The following is a 23,711-nucleotide window of genomic DNA, read 5'->3' as shown; positions in this document are numbered from 1 at the left end:
CTTCATCAACACTGAATATTAATGGATTAAACTCCCCAATCAAAAGACAACAGTTTGGCAGAGTGGATTAAAAAAAAAAACATGATCCAACCCAACCATACGTTTTTTATAAGAGCCTCACCTTAGATCCAAAGACACAAATAGGTTGAAAGTGAAAAGATAGAAAAAGATATGGCATGCAAACAGTAACCAAAAAAAAAAAAAAAAAAAAAAGAGCTGGGGTAGCTATAGCAATAACTGACAGAATAGACTTCAAGTCAAAAGCTTTACAAGAGACAAAGAATTATATATTAGTAAGAGCAACAATCCACCAGGAAGAAATAATCATAAATATCTATGTACCTGATCAAGGTGACCCAAAGTACATGAGGCAAACACTGGAAAAATGAAGGGAGTAATAGGTGTTTCTACAATAATAATTGGAGAGTTCAATACACCACTCTTGTTGATAGGTAAAACATCTCAACAGAGGATCAATAAGGAAATACAGAACCTAAATAATACGGGAAATGAACTAGACCTAACAGATATAAATAGAACATTGCACCTGAAAACAGCAGGATATGCATTCTTCCCAAGTGCTCATGGAACATTCTACAGGATAGACCACATGTTGGGTCACAAAACAAGTCCCAATAAATTTAAAAACATTGAAATCACAGAAAGCATCTTCTCTGACCATAATGGAATGAAGCTGGAAATCAACAACAACCAGAGAACTGGAAATTTCACAAATACGTGGAAGTTAAACAACACACTCTTAAATAATCAGTGGTCAAAGAAGAAATTCTAAGATAAATCAGTAAATATCTCAAGATGAATGAAAATGAGAACACAACATATCAAAACCTATGGGATGCAGTGAAGGCAGTGCTGAGAGGGAAATTTATAGCCCTGATCACTTACATTAAAAATGAAGAAAGAGCTAAATTAAAAGACTAACTGCACACCTGAAGGAAACAGAAAAAGAAGAGCAAACTAACTCCAAAGCAAACAGAAGGAAAGGAATAACAAATAGAGCAGAAATAAAATGAAACAGAGATTAAAAAAATAAAGAATCAATAAAGCCAAAAGTTGGTTCTATGAGAAGATCAATAAAATTGACAAACCCTTAGCTAGACAGACAAAGACAAAAAGAGAGAAGATGCAAATAAATAAAATCATAAATGAAAGAGGAGTCATTATTACTGACCCGGCAATCCAGCTACTAGGTATATACCCAGAAGAATTTAAACCAGGGACTCGAACAGATAGTCGCACACCGATGTTCATAACATCATTATTCACAATTTTCAAAAGATGGAAGCAGCCCACATGTTCATCACCCAATGAATGGATAAGCAAAATGTGATATACACACACACACATATATCTATATATGATGGAATATTATTCAGCTGTGAGAAGGAATGAAGTCCTGAGGCATGTGACTACATGGATGAACCTTGAGGATATTATGCTGAGTGAAATAAGCTGGACATAAAAGGACAAATACTGTATGATCTCACTAATATGAACTAAATACAACATGTAAACTCATAGATATAAATTCTAGGATATAGGTTACCAGAAGACAGAATGAGTCTAGAGAATGAGGAACTGATGCTTAATTTGTACAGAATTTCTATTCAGGTTGATTGTAAAGGTTTGGAAATCAATGGTGGTGATGGCAGAACATATTGTGAGTATAATCAACAGCATTTAACTATGTATGTGAGTGTGGATGAATGGGGAAGTTTTGGTTAGTGCATGTTACTAGAATGAAAGTTAGAAGATGAAACATGGTACTGTATTATACGGTGAACCCTCATGTGGACAATGGACTGGGGTTAATAATACAAGAATAAGACTATTCTTTCATGAATTATAACAAATGTATGACACTAATACAAGGTGTTCAAAATAGGGTAGTACATGGGAAAAAACACACCTAATGTAAACTGTGGACTACAGTTAATAGTACTATTTTAATAATCTTTCATCATTTGCAACAAAGGTAACTAATACAGTGTGTCAACAATGGGGGGTGGGTATATGGGACTGCTGTATTTTTTTTTACAAGACTTTTCTATAGTCCTACAACTTCTCTAATTAATATTTTTTTAAATTATTGTAAGTGAAAGAAAACAGACATAAAGTACCACTTATTGATTGTATGATTCCATTTATATAAAATGTAAACATAAATAAATCTATAGAGACAGAAACAGATTAGTGGTTATGTAGGGCTGGAGAAGGACAGAGTGATGGAGAGGTGACTGCTAAGGAGTATGGGGTTTTTCTTTTTGGAGCAATGAAAATGTTCAAAAATTGATTGTGGTAATGAATGCACAAACTCTGTGAATACGCTAAAAGCCAGTGACTTAACACTTTGGATGGACTGTATGGTATGTGTATATTTCTCAATTAAACTGCCTTTTTAAAATTAAATTCAGTTTTATTGAGATATATTCACATACTGCACAATTATCCATGGTGTACAATCAACTGCTCATAGTACCATTGTAGTGCATCCATCACCCCAATCTATTTTTGAACATTTTCCTTACACCAGAAAGAATAAGAATAAAAAATAAAAGTAAAAAAGAACATCCAAATCATTCCCCCCATCCCAACCTATTTTTCAATTAGTTATTGTCCCCATTTTTCAACTCATCCATCCATACACTGGATAATTTTTCTTGTATATTTTTAACAGTCCTATTGAGATGTAAATGACATACAATAAACTGCATGTTTAAAATGTAAAAAAAAAAAAGTAGACGAGATTAAGACATCCCAGATAAATAACAGATAAATTCATCACCACCTAACCTGCTCTACAAGGTATGCTAAAGGGAGTTCGTCAAACTGAAAGGAAAGAACACTAGACAATGGATCAAAGAAGCATAAAGAAATAAAGACTTCCATTAAAGGTAATTATATGGGTAATTATAAATGCCAGTACTATTGTATTGCATGTTGTGGTATATAACGCTACTTTTTACTTCTTACATATTCTAAAATGCAAATTCATAAAAAAAATAATGATGAATATATGGTTGGACAACATTGTATAACAATACAATTTGTAACAAGTAGAACAAAAAGGTGGGGGGAGGGATGAGTATAGGAACAGTGTATATCTGTGCTTTTGAAGTTAAGATGTTATCAAGTTAAACATCAGTTATAGAATATAGAATGTTAAATTTAAACTACATGGTAACAACAAATGAAATATATGAAAAATATATACAGAAAGAAATGAGAAGAGGCTAAAATCAAATAAATATGAAAGTAAGCATTAAGTGAAGAATTGAGGGACAAAAAAGACAAGACTTACAAAGACCATATAGCAAATGACAGAAGAATGTCCTGCATTATCATAGTAGTTATACTAAATGGATTAAACTCTCCCATCAAAAGACAGAGGTTGGCAGAGTGGATAAAAAAGCAAGACCCAACTATGGTTGATAAAATGCTGACAATAAAAGAAGGGAAAAATATATACCATGAAAATAGTAAACAAAAGAGAGATTGGGTAGCTATACTAATATCTGCTAAAATAGACTTTAAGACAAAAAAGAGTTACAAGGGACAAAGAAGGTTATTAAATACTGATAAAGGAGTCCATTCAAGAAAAAGACTTAACAACTATAAATATATATGCCCCTCATGAAAGAGTCCCAAAATATATGAAGCAAATATTGGAAGAGTCAAAGGAAGAAATAGAGAGTTCTACATTAATAGTAGGAGACTTCAATACACCACTTTCAATAATGGATAGAACATTTGAATAGTGGATCAATAAAGAAATAGAAGACTTGAATGATACTATAAATCTACTAGAACTAATAGGCACATACAGAATGCTTCACCCAGCAGCAGCAGAATACATAGTCTCTTCTCTAGCGCATATGGATCATTCTCCAGGACAGAACATAAGCTAGGTTACAAAACAAGTCTCAATAAATTCAGAAATACTGAAATCAGACAGCATATCTTCTCCAATCACAATGGAATGAAGCTAGGAATCAACAACAGAGAGAGAACTGGAAAATTCACAAATATGTAGAAATTAAACAACACACTCTTAATCAATGGGTCAAAGAAGAATTCAAGAGGGAAATCAGGAAATATCTTCAGGTGAATGAAAATGACAACACAACATACCAAAACTTATGGGATGCAGCAAAGGCAGAGCTGAGAGGGAAATTTACAACTCTAAATGCTTACATTAAAAAAGAAAAATCTCAAATCGGAAACCTCACCTCACATATGGAGGATCTAGAAAAAGATGAGCAAACTAAACCCAAAGTAACCAGAAGGAAAGAAATTACAAAGATTAGAACAGAGATAAAGGAAATAGAGAATTAAAAAAGAAAATAGAATTAATAAAAACAAAAGATGATTCTTTGAAAAGATCAATAAATTAACAAAACTTTAGCTCAACTTGATAAAGAAAAAGGACACAAATGACTAAAATCAGAAATAAAAGTGTGGGGGGGGGCATTACCACTGACCCCCAGAGAAATAAAAAGGATACTATGAACAACTGTACACCAGTAAATCAGATAACCTAGATGAAATGAACAAATTTCTAAAAATATTCAAACCCCCTACACTGACTCAGAAGCAAACAGAAGATCACAACCAACCAACAGCAAGTGAAGAGACTGAATCAATAATCCAAATCCTCCCAATAAAGAAAAGCCTAGCACCAGATGGCTTCACTGGTCAATTTTACCAAACATTCTAAGAAGAATTAATAATCCTGCTAAAACTTTTCCAAAAAATGAAGAGGAGGGAATACTTCCTAACTTATTCTGTGAGGTCAACATCACCCCAATATCAAAGCCAGATAAAGATATGAGAACAAAAGTACAGACCAATATTCCTTTTGACTATAGATGCAAAAACCCTTAATAAAATGCTAGCAAACTGAATCCAACAGCATATTAAAAGTATTATACACAATGATCAAGTGGGATTTATCTCAGGTATGCAAGGGTGGTTCAACATAAGAAAATCAATTAATGTAATGTAGCTCACTAATAGAACAAAAAACAAAATCACAATCATCTCAATTGATGCAGAAAAGGCATTTGACAAAATCCAGCACCTTTTCTTGATAAAAACACTCCAGAAAACAGGAAAAGAAGGAAACTTTCACTATATGGTAAAACACATATGTGAAAACCCACAGTTAACATCATATTCAGTGGTAAAGGACCAAAATCTCCCCACTAAGATCAGGAACAAAACACGGATGCCCACTGTCACCACTGTTATTCAACATTATGCTGGAAGTTCTAGCCAGAGTAATTAGGCAAGAAAAAGAAAAAGAAAGCATCCAAATTGGAGAGAAAGAAGTAAAATACTCCTGTTTGCAGATGACATGATCCTATATATAGAAAATCCTGAATAATCCACAACAAAGCTACTAGAGTTAATAAACAAATTTAGCAAAGTGACAGGGTTCAAGAGCAACATGTAAAATAAGTAGTGTTTTTGTACACTACTAACAATCTGAAGAGGAAATTGAGAACAAAAATTCCATTTCAATATCAACTAAAATAACCAAATATATAGGAATAAATTTAAACCAAGGATGTAAAGGACTTACATATGGAAAACTACAAAAACCATGGTAAAAGAAATCAAAGACAACCTAAATGGATTGGAAGACTAAATATTGTTAAGATGTTAATTCTACCCAAAGTGATCTACAGATTCAATGCAATCCCAATTAGAATTCCCATGGCCTTCTTTGCTGAACTAGAAAAGCTAATCATCAAAATTGGAAGGGTAAAGGAACCACAAATAGCCAAAACCATTTAGAAAAAGAAGAATGCAGTTAGAGGAGTTACATTTCTGATTTCAAACCTTATTACAAAGCCACAGTAATCAAAAGAGTTGGCATAAGCTTACGACCTGGCAATCCTGCTACTCGGGATATACCCAGAAGATGGGAAGGCAGGGATGCGAATAGACATTTGCATACCATTGTTCATAATGGCATTATTCACAATTGCCAAAAGATGGAACAACCCAAGTGTCCATCACCAGAAGAATGAATAAACAAAATGTGTTATATACATCCAATGGAATATTATTCAGCAGTAAGAAGGAATGAAGTCCTCAAGCATGCGACAACATGAATGAACCTTGAGGACATTATGTTAAGTGAAATAAATCAGACACAAAAGGACAAATACCGTATGATCTCACTGATATGAGCTAATAATAATATGCAAACTCAGAAATAAAATATAAAATAAAAAACACAGAATGTAGAATGAGGCTAAAGAATGGGGAGTGGTTGCTTAATATGTGCAGAATATTTAACTAAGTTGAACTAAAACGTTTGGAAATGGACAGAGGTGATGGTAGCCCATTACTGTGAGAATGATTAACAGTGCTGAATGGTGTGTGAATGTGGTAAAAAGGGAAGTTTCGAATTATGTATGTCATCAAAAGGAAAGCTGGAGGTTAAAACATGAGAATGTATAATACAGTGAATCTTGTGGTGTACAAGTACTAACTGTACAAATATAAAAATGTTCTTTCATGAACTAGAACAAATGAATGACACCATTATATGGAATTAATAATAGAAGGGTATACGGGAAAAATGTACCTATCACAAGCTATGGACAGTAATATTTTAATACTCTTTTATCAACAGTAACAAATGTACTACACTAATACTATGGGTCAATAATAGGAAGGCAAAAGGGGTATGGGAGGATTTGGGTTTTCTTTTTTATTTTTATTTCTTTTCTGGAATAATGAAAATGTTCTATAAATGATCATGGATTTGTACACACAACTATGTGATGATACTGTGAGCCAGTGGTTGTATACTTTAGATGGTTTACATGGTGTGTGAATATATCTCAATAAAACTGCATTAAAAAAAAAAAGAGTTGGCATAAGTACCAATGGAATTGAATTGAGGGTTCAGAAACAGACCCCTCACATGTATGGCCAATTGATTTTTGACAAGGGTGCCAGGACCACTCAATTGGGTAAGTTTTTTTGGACTTCGTCAAAATTAAAAACTTTTGTGCATCAAAGGATTTCATCATGAAAGTAAAAAGAAAACCCACAGAATGGAAAAAATATTTGGAAACCACATATCTAATAAGTGTTTAATATCCAGAATATAAAAAGAAATCCTACTACTCAACAACAAAAATACAAACAACCCAATTAAAAAACTGGGCAAAAGATTTGAATAGACATTTCTCCAAGGAAGAGATACAAATGGCCAAAAAGCACATGAAATGACAAGATGCTCAACATCATTAGCTATTAGGAAAATGCAAATTAAAACCAAAATGAGATAACACTTCATACCAATTAGAATGGCTACTATTAAAAAAAACAAAAAAATAAGTGTTGGAGAGGATGTGGAGTAATAGGATCAATTGTTCATTGTTGGTGGGAATGTAACATGGTACAGTAACTGTAAAAAGCAGTTTGGCGGTTCCAAAGAAAGTTAAACATAGAATTACCATATGACCTGGTAACATCACTTCTGGGTATATAACCAAAAGAATGGAAAGCAGGGACTCAAACAGGTATTTGCACACTGCTGTTCATAGCAACATTATTCACAATTGCCAAAAGATGGAAGCAATCCAAGTGTTCAACAGCAGATTCATGGATAAATAAAATGTAGTATATGTAGTATACACACACAATGGAATATTATTCAGCCTTGAAAAGGAATGAAGTTCTGATACCTGTGACAATATGGATGAACCCTGAAGACATCATGTTGAGTGATGTAAGCCAGGCAAAAAAGGATAAATATTGTATGATCTCACTGATAGGAAATAATTAGAATAAGCAAATTCATACAGTCACAAATTAGAACATAGGTTACCAGGGGCTGGGGTGGGGATAGGGAATGGGGAGTTAATGCTGAATTGGTACAGAATTTCTGTTTGGGGTGATAGAAATGTTTTGGTAATTCATAGTGATAATGGTAGCAGAACATTGTTAATATAATTAACACTATTGAATTATGTATTTCAATGTGGTTAAAAGGGTAAGTTTTAGGTTGTATATTTGTTACTAGAATAAAAAATAAAAAGAAATCCAAAGGACTGTCCAACACAAAACACTGAACTCTAGTGTAAAAAAAAAAAAGGGCTACAGTTAACAGTACAATTATAATATTCTTCCTTCAATTGTAACAAAAGTACCACGGTAATAATGCAAAGTGTTAATAATGGGGGAGGGGTATATGTTTACTCTGTATTTTTTGGTAAACCTACAACTTCTCTAATAAAAAAGAAATTAAAAAAAAAGAAGAGAATAAAGGGAAAATTAAGTTTAAAGAAAATGTCAGTTACTTACATTTTGTTTGGTGACAATTCAAAGTAACTGTTCCCAATGTGATTAAATAAATAACTGAATAGAAGAGTAAATCTTGATCCTTTAGGATCTTGTCCAATTGGCAAATGCCCTATACTAACACCCCAAATACTGATTACTTTTGTTGGACAGAATATTCCTGCTCATTGCACATTCATATATTACATCAAGAGGTTGAATAACACTGTAATTGCAGGCAAGAACTTTACAATCACACAGACCTGTTGGCTGCTTAACAGGCATGTGACTTGGGACAAATTACTTATCCATTCCATGCCTCAGTTTCCCAATTCATGGCTTCATCATTCAAAAAATATTTATTGAATATTATGCCAGACACTGTTCTGGGCATTGGGGATATATATGTGACCCAAAGATCCTGCCCTCACAAAGTTTACATTCCAGTGGGTAGAGAGAAAATAAGATACATGAATATAAAATATAAATGAATATAAAACATAAAGCAGAAAAAGAGAACAGGGTGATGTGGAGGTCAAAAAAGATTTTTCTGAGGAAGCTGACTTGTGAGCAAAGATCTGAATGAAGTTCAAGAGTAAGCCCTTTGGGTATGTGGTATAAGTGTTCTAGGTCTAAGGAATAGCAAGGAGGAAAGGGTGGTTGCAGTGCAGTGACAAATGAATTCAAAAATGAATTCAGGGTGGTAGCCAGGGACTCACTCATGCAGGGCCTTATAGGCCATGGTAAAGTCATTACTGCTTATTCTAAGTGTTATGGGAAGCTATTTGAAGACTGAGAGCAGGAGAGTAACATGATATAACTTCGTCTTATTAGGATCAGTATGGCTGATATGTGGAGGATAGATTGCTAAAGGCAAGATTAGATGAGGGGGACCAGTGAGACTCTGGCAGTAATCCCAGTGAGAGAAGATGGTTGTTCAGAATAGGGGGTAGTAGTGAAGGAAACAGTATATTACGGTTCCTGAGAAAAGAAGGTGGGTAGATTTGGGATTAGAGGCTGAAGACATTTTCTTACAACTGCTGTTATTTTCTCAGTAAAATAAGAAGCAAGGTCATTAACTGGATAAACTTGGTTGAACAGTATCCCCCCAAAACACATGTCCACCTGAACTTCAAAATGTGACTAAATGTGGAAATAAGGTCTTTGCAGATGTAATTAGTTTAGTTATGATAAGGTCATATCGGACTAGTCTGGGCCGTAAATCCTTATTACAAGGTCATGTGAAGACACAGAGAGATACATGTGGAAGAAGGCTGTGTTGACAATGGAGGCAGAGACTGGAATGATGCAGCTACAAGCAAAGGAATGCCAAGGATTGCTGTGAACCAACAGAAGCCAAGAGAGGCATGGAACAGATACCTTCTCAGAGGTTACGAAAGGAACCAAGCCTGTTGACACCTTTATTTTTTTTTTTTTTATTAAATTCAGTTTTACTGAAATACATTCACACACCATACTATCATCCATGGTATACAATCCACTGTCCACAGTATGATAACATAGTTAAGCGTTCATCACCACAATCTATCTTTGAACATTTTCCTTACATCTAAAAGAACCAGAACAAGAGTAAAAAATAAAAGTGAAAAAAGAACACGCAAATCATCCCCCCACCCCACCCCATTTTCCTTTAGTTTTTATCCCCATTTTTCTACTCATCCATACACTAGATAAAGGGGGTGTGATCCACAAGGTCTTCACAATCACATTGTCACCCCTTGTAATCTACATTATTATATAATTGTCTTCAGGAGTCCAGACTGCTGGGTTGGAGTTTGGTAGTTTCAGGTATTTACTTCTAGCTCTTCCAATACATTAAAACCTAAGACGTGTTATCTATATAGTGCATAAGAATGTCCACCAGAGTGACCTCTCGACTCCATTTGAAATCTCTCAGCCACTGAAACTATTTCGTCTCATTTTGCATCCCCTTTTTGGTCAAGAAGATACTCTCAGTCCCACGACGCCGGGTCCACATTCATCCCCAGGAGTCATATTCTGCATTGCCAGGGAGATATACAACCCTGGGAGTCAGGTCCCACGTAGGGGGGAGGGCAGCGAGTTCACCTGTCGAGATGGCTCAGTTAGAGAGAGAGAGGGCCACATCTGAGCAACAAAGAGGCAATCAGGGGGAGACTCTTAGGCACAATTATAAGCAGGTTTAGCCTCTCCTTTGCAGTAACGAGCTTCATAAGGGCAAGTCCCATGATCGAGGGCTCAGCACATCAAACCGCCAGTCCCAGTGTTTGTGACAACATCAACACCAGTCCAGGTGAGGATGTCCAACACATCCGCACCTTCCCCCAGATCCTCGGGGCTGGGGAGGGGGAGGCTGTAAATATATTTTTTATTATCTGCCCAAATTACTCTGGGATGTGTCACTATTTCACTCTAGCCTATACTAACCTACCGTATCTCACTTCCTATTCAAAGTTCCATGCAATTGTGACACCTTGGTTTTTGATTCTGGCCTCCTGAACTGTGAGAAAATAAATTTGTTATTTTAAGCCATCTAGATTCTAGTAATTTGTTATGGTAGCCCAAGGAAGCTAATACGTGGGATCTGGGAAATCTGAGAAGAGAAGGTATGAAATTGTCAAGAGAGTGAGAGAGTGAACTGACTAGGCATCTGTACGGAAGGCCTACTTTGGTTTGTAGGCATAAATTCAAGGTAAGGCCAGGTAGCATAACTGTTTGGCCTCTTAGGTACAGGAATGGAATAGATGAAGAGTTGGCTTTAACCAGAATTGGAATTCTGCCATCCAAGAATCACTAGGGGTGTGGGTCATGGAGCACAAGACTGTTGAGGAAGGGAAGTGATTATATCAACAAACCATGGAATTTAGGCTGGGTAAAGAGGGAAGTAGGGGTGGGATAATGAGGTTTTAAAAAGGTGGTGGTGAGTGAACTGGAGATGTCAGAGGGAGCAAAGAATTGTTGGAGTCAGGGTACTAGAGGAAATGAGCTGAAAAGATGGAGATGCTTGACAAAGAAATCTTGGAGATAGTGTAGACACTGGCAACGACAAGATGGAGGTCATGGCCACAGGACTGAGTGACTGAGGGATGGTGGAAGCAAGATCATCAGGGGTGGGCTGGTCAAAGAGCTAAGAATCTGGAGCATTGGCTGGATCATCTGCATGAGCACTGAAATCACCAAGAATGAGTACGGAAGTGAGAGAATGACAGGAAGTCAGGTGTTAACATCTTCAATGAATAAGGAGAAATGATGTGAGACTGGTAAATCAATGCACAAGGGGTAGTGGGTTTGATGGCATGTTGTTTCAAGAGAGAAGGAATGTTTCAATGAGGAGGGAAATGGGCAATAAAAAAAAGGACGATACTTTCCCACCTTCAGATTCAGTGATACAAAGTATGTGGAAGGAAAAATGGCAACAACTTGGGAGAGTGATGAGGAAGTAGTGTCTTTTGGGCACAATTAGATATTATTAGAGCAAGAGGCAGCAAAGAGTATGATGGACTAACTTCTGAGTTACCAAGGGCCAATGGAAAGATTTGGGGGGTTGTGAGGGGTGGGAATTTGAGACAAATTAAAGTTTAACAGAACTATTATGTTCAGGTGAACTTTATCTCAGGCGTTTGAACTTTTGTGGTGAATAATGTAAACAAAGTAAAAGAGCAACATGAGATTGGTCTTAATGGTCCTTAAAGGAAAGTATTAATTATATTCTCCTTCCTAGGAGTTTGTAGTGGTGAGTAAGGAATTATTGGGGTAGGGAATGGTAACCAAACCAGAAACAAATATAACATGGGGAAAACAGTATCTATTTAATGGTATTGTTGTGGAGATAAAATAAGATCATACACGTAAAACATTTAGCATAGTGCCTGGCCCACGGTAAAAATTCAATAAATGGTAGTGATTATTATAATCCATCTAAATGTAAAGTAGGCATTGTGGCATTTTCAAATTCTTGAGTACCACGTAGAACAAAGGCCAAAGACTGATGAAATACAGAGAGATAACATGTTGCGCCAGTCTTGTCCTCGAGGCCACCCTTGCCACAGATAAGGCATTGACATGGCATGATTTATCCTACCCTTTAGAGGATACGAGATAAGAGCAACCCAACCATCTACTAGTCATAGTTTTTGACATACCTGATCCACTCCAAGTGACTCTAAGAGCAACATTTTCTGGATTTCCACAGACAGTGGATGACTGAAGGGATTCTTGAGATTCCTCTGGTCTGGATCTGTGGTGTCCTTGTAGTGTACTTCTAAGCCTGTGGCCTGATGGCCTTGAAAGTCTATGGCCATCACATGATGAATAAGCTTGATGACATAATGAATAAGCCTGCTCTTGTTCCTTTCAAAACAAGAGTTGCCTCCTTTGCCCTTGAATGGGAAACTAGATTTCTCAACATTCTTGTGCCCATCCTGATTTGTTAGGTTTGGGCTGAGCTTCCAGGCATGGTAGCTAAAAAAATGATATGGACACTTTGGTAACAGCAGTTCTCAGACATCAGGCTTCAGTATCCCCTTACGACTCAGGGATGCCAAACTGTGGTTTTGATTTCAATGCTTGTTAGTAACATCCTACAGACCCAAGGCTCTACACAACTTGGGCACTCCATAAATGTTGGTGGCTGCTTCCCTGCCTAAGTATAGGGTAGACAAAAAAGCTCAGAGTTTGTTAGTGCCCACACTGGGTTGGCATTTTATTTTCTCGCCCTGAGGTTCCATCACAAAAAATAAATACATAGATAAAATAAAAACCTTTTTTCTTTTTTGTCTGAATGGTCAGGCCTTTCCTGTTTAGCATCATCATTAAAGACCAGTATCAGGCTAACCAAACATTGTTTTCTTAACCTTCCTGGCTGCTTCTACTTTCAGTGGAGGAAATTGAATCTTTTAGTTTTCCTGTTCTCTAGACCAAATGGTCAAGGTGACAATTTCCTGCCTGGTCTTGGTTTTCATTGTATTTTCAACCCTCTGAAATGTTTTCACGGAGGTCTCTGAACACTAGCAATCCAGTGTTTTTTCCTTTTGTTTTCTTCACACCCTTTACTAAATGGATCTCGAGAATTACAGATTATCAGAGCTGGATGCAACCTCAAGGAATCATTTAGTTCAAACTCTCCCTTCAGCTTTAGGAGGAAAGGAAAGAAATTGACATTTACTGGACACCTGTTACTTGCCAGGCATAGTGCCTAAGTGTGTCATTTTGTATAATCACCTCATTTAAACCTTACAACAGCTCTCTGAGGTAAAGGCTGTTATCATCATTACTTAGACAAGGAGGCTAAGGCACAGAAAAGTTAAGTGACTTATGTAAGGTCACACAGTTAGTGACTCAGCTGACTCAAACCCAAGCCTTTTGAAGAATACCCCAGGGTTCGCCTTCCATATTGTCCATGCTGCCCTGTCCTGGGCTTGTTAACCAGATCCAGCTTTCGTTGGAAGTGGTTTACAGACAAGGAGAACAACAAGACAGATTATGACAGTTTGATTAAACAATTCTGCTATTTGTTATTATTAATAACTGTAACTTTAATAGAGAAATCAGTGGTAGACTGTAACATGCTACTGGACCAAGATGAATTAGGAAGGCTTTTCTGCAGATGAACTGGGGAAATGGTTAACATTTTTTTTTTTTTTTTTAAATAGGGGTGTATCCTTTCTAAACAGGAAGAACTGGCTTTAATCAAAGCAATTATATAACTCTTGACTTCTGTCAAGGCCCTCTCTTAAGTAGGTAAGTGATATTTTTCCTATGACCCTTCCCCATTGTTTTTACTTGGACATACATACTGAATTTCTATCTTGCTGAATTGAAAACTGGTTAGCAGAGTCCCTTGGATATTTTCTGAACAGACTATCTTTGTAGTATAAAAAAAGGCTTAAGAATTTTTACACCATGGATTATTTAATTCCTTAATTCTGAGATGAAAGGATACATAGAAAAACTTGTACATAAGATTCTGGTCATTTATGTGTGTTGTATAGGTGTGTATAAGACAGAGACAGAGCTCTCTCTTCCTCGGCGCTGCCCACAGAGGTGGCAGCCATCTCCTACCCGGTGTTAAAATTGAGACTCAAGTTCAAGTAGATTGCCCAAGGTCCATACGATTAACAGGAAATTGGATCAACTGGGGGCATCATGGCTGCCCTCAGACCCCTCGTAAAGCCCAAGATGGTCAAAAAGAGGACCAAGAAGTTTATCCGGCAGCAGTCAGACTGATATGTCAAAATTAAGCGTAACTGGAGGAAACCCAGAGGCATTGACAACAGGGTGCGGAGAAGATTCAAGGGCCAGATCTTGATGCCCAACATTGGTTATGGGAGCAACAAGAAAACGAAGCACATGCTACCCAGTGGCTTCCGCAAGTTCCTGGTCCACAATGTCAAGGAGCTGGAAGTGCTGCTGATGTGCAACAAATCTTACTGTGCTGAGATTGCTCACAACGTTTCTTCCAAGAATCGCAAAGCCATCGTGGAACGAGCAGCCCAGCTGGCCATCAGAGTCACCAACCCCAATGCCCGGCTGCACAGCGAAGAAAACGAATAGACAGCTGGTGTGCAAGTTGTATTTGTGTGAAATAAAACCATAAAAAGTCAAAAAAAAAAAATAAAAGACAGAGACAGAAAAAGAAAGTGATAAACACAGACACATGAAGACAGACAAGGAAAGAGAGGAAGAAGGTAGAATTTGACAAATCGAGATGCATTAAGTAACTGCACTCTTGGTATGTTGAAAGAACATGGTACTTAGGATCTAGACAAACATGGATTCAACACCTTGAAGAAGCTGTCAAGGCCTTTCAGGAACATGTGCTTCACTCTGTAAATTCAGGCTTTCAAAGGTTGTTTTCCTTTAATTGTCCACCACACATTTTGCTCAAATCCTAGCAGTGGGGCACCTGGTCCCATTATTAACTTGCAGAAACAGAATGACATTGCTTGTCAAAATCAGGGTTTGAACCTTTTTTTTTTTTTTAGGTGTTTACTGACTTCAAGCTTAGCTGAGTTTTGTTAAATATGCTTGACTGCACTAGTGCCCCCTCCTATTAGAGACTCAAAATATACAGGCATACTGGTAGAATCTCAGCAAAAGAGAGTCTAGAGTTTCTCAAGTGTGGTATACAGGTCCCCATATCACATTCACCCAGGGTACTTGTCAGAAATGCAGATTCTTTCTAAATCAGAATATCTGGGTTTAGGGCCCAGGGATATTTATTTTAAACATGCTTCCTAGGTGATTCTGGTACACACTAGCACTTGAAAACCTCTGTTGATATGAGAGGGAGGGGACTGGCAGTCTTCAAAGATGGCATACCAATCTACATTCATTCCTGCAAAAGGGGTCTATGCATGCTAAGGGAGAAAAAGCAGAGGGGAGGAGATGGGGGTATTGGAGATCCACCAAAGGTCATGCTCTTTTCCTGCTTAAAACCATTTTGGGGTCAAGCAGCTCAGCTGACCTCAGTTGGAGGGACTTTTCAGGCAGCTTTAGGTTCACAATAGCAGAGAACTGCCCAAAATTGAGGAGTTCGGTTATGGGAGTAGTCCATCTTAAGGATTAGAAGTTAGCTCCTTAATTATCTGTTAACGCTTTAAAAAGGATTACTTGACAGTATTCTGAGAAGGGCAGGACACAGGGAAGGCACCTGAGGGGTGGGAGGATAGAAATAGACATTCATAGGGAGGTGGCAAAGCGGCATCTCCCCTGCCATTCAAAGTCATCTCATCTGCCATGATGTCCTATATCTGCTAAAAGAACCTCTCTAGAGACATGGGGAATGGCTTGCTGCATGCTGCTTGGTTTTATAAACTGGATCACATTTGGGGAGATGAGGGCTGGACAAGCAGGGCCTCATTGTGGTGAGGGTTGGGGGTGGGGTTGGCTCAGTCTGTCAGTGACACCAGAGTGACAACTCTGCCAGAGTCATTTTAAGTCAGGGACAACAGCTTTTAAACCGGCAGGTAATCTGGGAAACATCTTGCCTGACCACCAGCCAAATGTTTTAAGCAAAAGATTTTCAGTCACTAAGGTGAGAATACCAAACCTCCAGGTTTTCTGATCAAATATGGAGGCCTTTATTTCATGCAATAATAGTTTCTGCCTAATTGTAAACAAGAACGGGTATTTGAGGCATTGAGAGTCCAAAGTACAATGGTTGAGGGCATGGGCTCTGGGAGCCAGACTGCCTGGAATTGATTCCTGGCTCTATCACTTCCTACCTGTGTGGACTACCTGGGACTAACTGCTTTACCTCTCTATGCCTCAGCTTCCCTGTGTAAAATGGGGATTCAAGTATTGTTTCCCTCACAGGATATAGTGATAATTAAATAAGGTCAAGTCTGCAAAGCACTTAGAACATAGCAAGTTGGTATGTGTGTTTGCTACTATTATTATTTTTAGTTTTTCTGCCCTAGGGCCGTGTCCAACAGATACTAAAAGATGCGTCTTGGAAGCAAAGGGGAAAGAAAATCTTTGCAGCATCTGCATGTCTGATGTTCTTTCAAGATCAACAGTAGATCTTTTGACTGAATTACAAACTTCCCTCCTCTCCCAAACCCTGCCAAGGGTGTTGCTGGGCCACAGCCCAAGCATCTTCTGTTGGGGCAGCAGGTTCTCAGGTCCTCTTTAAGAGTTTTTTTAAGGGAAAAGGAAATGGGAATGGAGAAAGAATGAACCCCTGTATTTTGTGTTGTCCAGTAAACAGGACAAATAACATATTGCAAGTTACTTTCTGCTAGGACTTCTCAGGGCAAAACTTAAAATTCTGTGTAACAGACAGCCTATTCTAGGGTTTGAAATGGAATTATCTCAACCAGGATTAAATCACACTTCCTGAGTCTGACAGAGCGTTTCCAGGGAGAGTAAGCGCTGCACAGCCTTTAATGCTACTTGTTCATTGTTGTCCATGACTCCTACCTCCACTGGCTGTCTAACTCTATTCAGCCTTCCCTGCCAGCCCACTGCGGTTTAAATCTTTTAAACAGAGAACTGCGTCTGAAAACAAAACCAGGCTCCCTTTGTTGGGGGAAGTGTTGGCAATGAGCAGGTCCAGAGGGGAATTGCAGCAAGGCACTCACACATGTGACAGACACTAAGTTTAAATTTGATATTAATTATAGTCAAAGATATTAAAATTCATGCTCTAATTCTAGAAACTACCACTACCCATGACTATATTAAGAAATTTATTCATGCATTTAGTAGTTACATCCTGAGCATAAGGATAACACAGTGCAGATTACAGTATGGATTCTGCAGCTTCAGGCAATATGGATTTGAATATTGTCTCTGCCACTTAGCAGCCATCAGATTTTGGGCAAGTCAATTTTCTTCCTTATGCTCCAATTTTCTCATCTGCAAAATGGGAATAAAAATGGCAGGTAATTCACAGGGTTGTTGTGAGGATCAAATAAGTTAATATAGGTAGGTATTACAATGGTACCTGGCATTTTTCTTGGCACTGGAGCCTGGAAAGATAAGTAAGCCACTAAGGAGCTTACAATCTAGAAATGTAGTATTGCATTCAGCCGCTATCATTTGTTTTGCACAAAACAGGTATGCAACAAAAGTCTTATGGGGAGTCTGCAGAAATCGTTGATTCTCTGTTGGGTATACTAGCCAATTTAACATTTTTATGATCTTAACAAAATATCTCAGAAAAAAACAGTGGTTCTATACAAGTCACTACTAATTTGAAAACAAAAAACAACAAACTTTTACAACATGTCATTAATTTAAAAACTCCACACTCCAATACTGAGAATCTTTAAAAATTATTATATCAGGGAAAAGCTTTGGTCTTTAAACAAATAGAGAAAAACATTTTCATTGTTTCATGTAATCACTTATAAAACATAATAGAGTGTCTGCTCACCTTTGAAATGCACAATAATGCCCTGCTGTAAAGAGCACAGTGTGCTAAGTACAATCAACTAAAACTTTTAGACAAGGGTGAAAGAAGAACTTCATGGACAGTTCTAAAGCCATAAACTCCTTCCCCTTTCTTTCCTCCTCTACCCTGCAAAGATATCCATCAATCTGTTCTTATTTACTGTTTTCAGACCCATTATTTAAAAATCTAAAAGTCTTTATAACATCCTATACAAACAGACTACAAGGAGGTAGTCTGTCCCAGGGATCTAATGTCCTTCATTTCAGGCAATTTAAGGCAAAAGAAGACTGCAATTTTAAAAACCCAGAGAAAACAAAGGCAAGGTCTACAATAAAACAACAACAACAACAACAACAATCTAGTTAAGTCTCCAATTAAGTACTTTTGTTAGATCTGTTTTCTGGAAAAAGTGAAATATGGCTTCACATGCTTTATTTGAATGGTTATACATAATTATACACGAGGCAGGATAGTGTACAACGTCTTGGAATTCTTGAAAGTATGTTGCCCACAAATGTCCCCAAAACATTGACTTTTATTCCTGGCCCCTTCCCATCTACTCCTTGATCTTTCTTCTTCTCTTTTTCCAATCAGTGAAAAGCAAATCTCTAGGCTATACCACACCCTGGGAATTCGCTCTCCAGATCTTGCCTGGGGGACTGATCTAGCCCCCTCACTGGCAAATCCATCTCCCCTTCAGCTCAACTGTCCTTCCCAGGCTGGATGCCCCACTCTAACCCCCTAATCCTTCTGGGGAAGGGCCTTTGGCAGCACTGAATTTGAAATTTAATTAATTAACTTTAGGAAAGAGACTTCCTGTCTGATACATTTCTCCCCTTACCCCTTCTTACCCAAACCATGTTAATTCTATTCCTAAAACCTCTTAAATCTGGACCCTGCTCTTGATCTTACTGCCCCTACCTGGTGTGGGCCAGCTCTACCCTCACCTGGTTCACCTAGGGCCTTCAATTTGCTTTCCCAGCCTTGTCCCCACTACTTGCAATTCACTCTTCACATTGCTGCTAGATGACTTTTTCCTAAAATACAAATCTGATCATGCCATCATTTATTTTCAATGGCTTCCTGCTGCCCTCAAAATAAAGTCCAAACACCCTCAATTAAAAGTTCTTTCACAAAGTTCACTATCTATATTGCTTTTCTTCATCATGTTGGTTTTGAGGCTCACCTGAATTATTTTCTATGGTAATAGAGAAACTGCATGAGTACTATTCAAGTTAACATAACAACAGTAAATGTGAGGAATCAAGAACTTTATTTTTCATGTAATAACACGTGTTTGTAGCCATGCATTTGGGTATAACCAGTTTTGTAGTTCTGAAGGAGACAGAATTGTTCCAAATGCTTTCTTTGTCCAAATTAATGTATTTTATAACACATAAGCCAGGACTAGTGAAGATTTGACTAATTCAACCCATGCTTACTGGAAATCAAAAGCTCTAGGACCAGTAGTCTCACGTTTTTTTTTTTTTTTTTTTTTTACCTAAACAAGAGTAAGAAAGGGAAAAAATTCCAAATTGGGGGTTCAAAGACTGAGAGAGGCTCTCTGGCTAAGCCAACTTGAAAGGTGAAATCACTGCCCTCCCCCCTACGTGGGATCAGACACCCAGGGAAGTGAATCTCCCTGGCAACGTGGAATATGACTCCCGGGGAGGAATGTAGACCCGGCATCGTGGGATGGAGAACATCTTCTTGACCAAAAGGGGGATGTGAAAGGAAATGAAATAAGCTTCAGTGGCAGAGAGATTCCAAAACGAGCCGAGAGATCACTCTGGTGGGCACTCTTACGCACACTTTAGACAACCTTTTTTAGGTTCTAAAGAATTGGGGTAGCTGGTGGTGGATACCTGAAACTATTAAACTACAACCCAGAACCCATGAATCTCGAAGACAGTTGTATAAAAATGTAGCTTATGAGGGGTGACAGTGGGATTGGGAATGCCATAAGGACCAAACTCCACTTTGACTAGTTTATGGATGGATGTGTAGAAAAGTAGGGGAAGCAAACAAACAGACAAAGGTACCCAGTGTTCTTTTTTACTTCAATTGCTCTTTTTCACTCTAATTATTATTCTTGTTATTTTTGTGTGTGTGCTAATGAAGGTGTCAGGGATTGATTTAGGTGATGAATGTACAACTATGTAATGGTACTGTAAACAACCGAAAGTACAATTTGTTTTGTATGACTGCGTGGTATGTGAATATATCTCAATAAAATGATGATTAAAAAAAAAAAAAAAAAAAAAAACAGTAAATGTGAGGAATCAAGAACTTTATTTTTCATGTAATAACACGTGTTTGTAGCCATGCATTTGGGTATAACCAGTTTTGTAGTTCTGAAGGAGACAGAATTGTTCCAAATGCTTTCTTTGTCCAAATTAATGTATTTTATAACACATAAGCCAGGACTAGTGAAGATTTGACTAATTCAACCCATGCTTACTGGAAATCAAAAGCTCTAGGACCAGTAGTCTCACGTTTTTTTTTTTTTTTTTTTTTCCCTAAACAAGAGTAAGAAAGGGAAAAAATTCCAAATTGGGGGTTCAAAGACTGAGAGAGGCTCTCTGGCTAAGCCAACTTGAAAGGTGAAATCACTGCCCTCCCCCCTACGTGGGATCAGACACCCAGGGAAGTGAATCTGCCTGGCAACGTGGAATATGACTCCCGGGGAGGAATGTAGACCCGGCATCGTGGGATGGAGAACATCTTCTTGACCAAAAGGGGGATGTGAAAGGAAATGAAATAAGCTTCAGTGGCAGAGAGATTCCAAAACGAGCCGAGAGATCACTCTGGTGGGCACTCTTACGCACACTTTAGACAACCTTTTTTAGGTTCTAAAGAACTGGGGTAGCTGGTGGTGGATACCTGAAACTATTAAACTACAACCCAGAACCCATGAATCTCGAAGACAGTTGTATAAAAATGTAGCTTATGAGGGGTGACAGTGGGATTGGGAATGCCATAAGGACCAAACTCCACTTTGTCTAGTTTATGGATCGATGTGTAGAAAAGTAGGGGAAGCAAACAAACAGACAAAGGTACCTAGTGTTCTTTTTTACTTCAATTGCTCTTTTTCACTCTAATTATTATTCTTGTTATTTTTGTGTGTGTGCTAATGAAGGTGTCAGGGATTGATTTAGGTGATGAATGTACAACTATGTAATGGTACTGTAAACAATCGAAAGTACAATTTGTTTTGTATGACTGCGTGGTATGTGAATATATCTCAATAAAATGATGATTAAAAAAAAAAAAAAAAAAAAAAAAACAAAGACTGAGAGAGGACAACAAAGACATTAGGCCTAATGAATGACCAATTCTACCACAGGCTGGTTATGATCCAAGAATGACAGTTAACACATACTCATATTCTTTGTAAATAATATCTCATTTCATTTTAGTCTCCACAGCCACAATATGAGGTAGGTGTGATTATCCATATTTTACAGGTGAGGAAATGGACTCCTAGAGATATTTATTTTGCTTACTGTGATAATCATTGGTTAAGTATACTGCTTAGAGTTAGAGGGGAATACTCAACCTTTCTGTTCCCCCGGAGGGAAGGGAATTTCCAGATCCCAGGAGGGAAGAGTTGAGTCTTCTTCTCAGTCTTCTCACTTTATTCTTCCCTAGGGAAAAGGAGTGGCTTGCCTGATCAGTGAGTTTTGGAGAACAAATTTAGGATGCTCAGCTCAGTCAGCTCCCATGGGCTTTTTCACTCTTTTTTTTCCATCCTGTCTGTCCTCAACATGCATCCATCCTCCATACCCTGACTTGTGTGCTGAGTAGAGAGCAACAGAGGTATATAAATATATATGCCTGTACTTACACAGCTTCACCAGTCACTCAGTGAGCTAGCCTGTCTAATTCAGGGAATAAGTATTCAGAAGCCAATGGTGGCTGCATATTATATGCCATATCTTCCGATCTTGCTTTTATCAGTTGATAAATTTAATAATTTGATTTATATGACTTATTTCTCAATTGGTAGTGAATATAAGAGGGAAAGGCAAAGGGTTATTAATTGGCTCCCTAAAAACCAAATACAAAGCACAAAATAGGCATTCAAATAAATATGTGTTAAATGAATTAATTAATGGGTCAAGGTCAGATAGTTAATAAGCAACAGAGTAGAGACTTGAATCCATGTCTGAAAGAAAAGCCCATGGTTTTCTAAAATTCCACTTCAGTGCTTCCAGGCTTTAATCTATGCTTCAACATGACTGCCAGGAAATTGGAAACACTGGCTGTCGTAGACTTCAAAAAACCCATATATGCTTAAGAACTTAGATGATAATTTATTTGTCTATAACAGTGATCAGGGACCGGACTACCTGGTTGTTTTCAGCCATTATCATGGATTAATTCTGATTGAGCCCTCTAGATGCATGCAAAGGGGCCTGGAGAATGGGAGAAATGGCAGAGGTGGCACCAACAGCACCTCATAACAGATGAGGGGAGAGGAGAAAGACAAGTGGTGAAGCATGAAGCAGGATGAACACAAAAGGGACGGGGTAAGGGACTGAGGAAAGGAAATGAAGGACAACCCCTTTGGTCTTAAGGGGTTAGCGAATGGGGAGAAGGCAGGGAAAGGAAGAAAGAACATAAAAATCCCAGAAGAACAAAAGGCAGCAGAGATGGGAAATAAAAATGTGTACAAACAAAGAATAAAAAAGGGAGAAAGAGAAAAGAACCAGAGTAAACCTTATGGTGTGAAAACAGCCACAAAATGATAAGAAGTAAGGGGTGCCTTGTGTGCCAGTAGCCTTCAGGAACTCAGAAATAAAACACCCAGGTTGAAAATAGTTTGGGGAGCCAGAAGATGACAAGATTCCTCCTGCAGGCAAAAGTGAAATTAAAGTAATGATGGCAACCACTACCTCCCTCCTTCCCCCGCAGTCACAAAAGACGGGGAAGTTGTTTGGCTGGCAACCATGTATGAGCTCAGTGGGGCTCTGTTCTGACTGAGCTAATATACATGCTTTTTAAGCATATCTGGTCAAACTCAGGATTGTGCGTTCACAAACACCATATAAAAACGGGATCATCTTTGCCTTCCATGCAATTATTTTTTCCCTCCTCTGTTTTAAGGCTGGACTTGGTACTTTCTTCCCCTCTCTAGACTGGAACACAAAGAATTGTCTGACACACTGTACTCACTGCAGATGAAAGGGCTTAAGTGTGGTGAAAGCAACAATGTTTAGAGTGACATTTACTAGCTGAAAACAGTGAAATCAGAGAACTCCAGTTCACTGAGATTACATGCCAGGCTTTAAACACTTAGCCGATTATCTACTATGGAAATTTTTTAAAATTTAGGACTCAGTTTTACATTGCAAACAACACTTAAGACATATAAAAGGAAGGGTTTTTAAAGCAAAGAATCAATTGAGCCATATGTTGAATTAGAATATACATACATTTTCATTTGGAAACCAGAGAATTGCAGGAGTTACTGAGTTTAACTCAG

The 23,711-nt window shown here is 37.9% G+C and overlaps 1 protein-coding gene and 1 pseudogene across 1 annotated transcript in view; one reads left to right on the top strand and one right to left on the bottom strand.

Moving 5' to 3' along the window:
* ALG14 (ALG14 UDP-N-acetylglucosaminyltransferase subunit) overlaps window positions 1-23,711 on the bottom strand; it is a 134,843-nt gene that overhangs the window by 20,523 nt on the left and 90,609 nt on the right. The window lies entirely within an intron of this gene.
* Window positions 14,470-14,892, top strand: LOC119526990 (annotated as a pseudogene).

This window comes from Choloepus didactylus, chromosome 2, assembly GCF_015220235.1.
Source record: "Choloepus didactylus isolate mChoDid1 chromosome 2, mChoDid1.pri, whole genome shotgun sequence".
Classification (NCBI taxonomy): domain Eukaryota; kingdom Metazoa; phylum Chordata; class Mammalia; order Pilosa; family Megalonychidae; genus Choloepus; species Choloepus didactylus.
The sequence above is the reverse complement of the archived record's forward strand: the minus strand, read 5'-3'. Positions and strand labels throughout refer to the sequence as shown.